The sequence below is a fragment of the Austrofundulus limnaeus genome, unplaced genomic scaffold (assembly GCF_001266775.1).
Source record: "Austrofundulus limnaeus strain Quisiro unplaced genomic scaffold, Austrofundulus_limnaeus-1.0 Scaffold281, whole genome shotgun sequence".
NCBI lineage: Eukaryota > Metazoa > Chordata > Actinopteri > Cyprinodontiformes > Rivulidae > Austrofundulus > Austrofundulus limnaeus.
The window spans coordinates 530,140-532,143 of NW_013952683.1; the positions used below are offsets into that span (position 1 = coordinate 530,140).

The 2,004-nt window shown below is 30.1% G+C and overlaps 1 protein-coding gene across 1 annotated transcript in view; it reads right to left on the reverse strand.

Annotated features, from left to right (window-relative positions):
* vstm2b (V-set and transmembrane domain containing 2B) overlaps positions 1-2,004 on the reverse strand; it is a 30,350-nt gene that overhangs the window by 11,974 nt on the left and 16,372 nt on the right. The gene's annotated exons all lie outside the window — the stretch shown is intronic.

Consider the following 2,004-nt stretch of genomic DNA (forward strand, 5'->3'; position numbering starts at 1 on the left):
AATTTATTGAGAATTAATGACATTACCGAAAAGTTGTTTTAACAGTAGTTAATAACTTCTAATACACTTTTGTATTCGAACCATTAAAAAAAAATCATTCCAAACATTGATTTTTGAGAATCTCTGAATTTTTTTTAATCCAATCAAGTTTATTGTGTTTATGTAGCTGATAAATCTTAACTTTTCTTTGTTACTAGACATTTATCTATATTTTTTATTTGTTTATTTTTTGTAAAGCTTATTTACTTTTCTAAATGTTTTATGACTCATCTTGGTTTAAACATTTTTCTTGCTTTTGCTTTATGTTCTGTTCGTGATTTTTCCCTAATCTTACAAACAGTAAAAAATCACAATTGCTTTACTTTTGATGGTTTCCTTGACTTCATTTAGAAACTTCACAAGTTTAAAGAAAGCTGGAAAGAAAAAACCTGTTGGACATTGAGAACAGTTCTGCAGTGTGAATAGAAAGATTAAATTAAGTTGTGTCATAAAACTGCAGCATTGGAACCACATAAAAAAGCTTCTTCTTAAATTTCATTACTTGGGCTTTATCATTTCARATTATGTAAATGTTATATCTTATTTAATGCAATTTTATGTTATATAAGATAGAACAAACTATAATGCCATCAGTAGGGGTTGATCACTCAAAAAGTGAAAGAAAAAAAGCAGTTCATTTTTGCTGCTGACATCCATGAACCTGCAATTTTGTTTACATGAATCCAGATTAGTAAGACTGTATGAGCACTGCTTTGTTTGATACAAAGATCTGGGGGATTAAACTATCTCTGCTTCTTTAATAATGTAGTATTTGGCATTTCTGATATGAAGAGAAAATAATTGAATTTCTTTACCTTAAAACTCAACGGGGAAATAATTCATGGCAGCTATATACATATTGTATAATGTAATTTATTCACAGAGGTGGTAGAGTTATATATATTAGGGTTTTAATAAAAGACTTCTGTAGAAGCTGAAGTCTCAACTCAAGCTTTTTACTCAAGTAAACATGTAAAATTACTGGTTTCTAAACAACTTTAAGTATAAAAGTAAAAGTAATGAAACAGGATGTGGCAAGACGCAAGATAGAGAGTGTCTGAGGTTTTGTGTCTCCTTCTGTTGAACAGGAAATATTCTTCATTTTGAAGACTTTTGGTGTGGATTTGGCTTGTAGTTTGGACAAGAAAGCTGAGTGGAAAGGTTTATTTGTGTTCTGGTCCAGCAACAGTTGCAGTAGTTAATACAGTATATAAATGATTTGGTAATGATAGTTAAAGAGGCTGATGTGGGAGTGAGGGTAGATGATGTAAAATTATGTATAATATTGTATGCAGATGACATTGTGCCTATTGCTGAAAATGAAACTGATCTGCAAAAAATGTATATTTATATATATTTATATGTATATTTATAAAAATAAGTTAAGATGTAATATTGAACAGATTAAACAGATTTATTTAGAAGCATATAAGTGTAAATTCTATGTAACCAAAATTAAGAACCTACATTCAAATAAAGGACCTTAATGGTTCTAAGCCTTATGTAACAGAGAACCTATATAAACATCAAAGGTCTGTCTGTGCACAATTTAGGTCTGGCCCTTTGCCTTTGGCACTGCATGGAGACTGGACATTTTTGTTCAGTTCCAGAGGAGGATTGTACATGTTCTTTGTGTGATTTGTGTGAAATAGAAAATGAAATACACTTTTTGTTTTATTGTCCTTTGTATATGATATTGAAAAATTAAATAATTGATAAAGTTCTTGATGTTTATCCAGATTTTATTATTATTTTTTTCACTTGATGAAGACAAAGTGCAGTATTTAAGTATTTGTGTTTCAGTTAGCCCAGTTTATTTTAAAGCCCTGGCACCTCAGGAAGAGGACACTTTGTTTGAAGAATGTTTGTCTTTCCACTTGTATGTGTGTGTTTAATGTGTCTTATAAGCTAGGGCTGGATATCTGCTAGTGCATGACACATATGATTATAAAAGTAATTCAACTG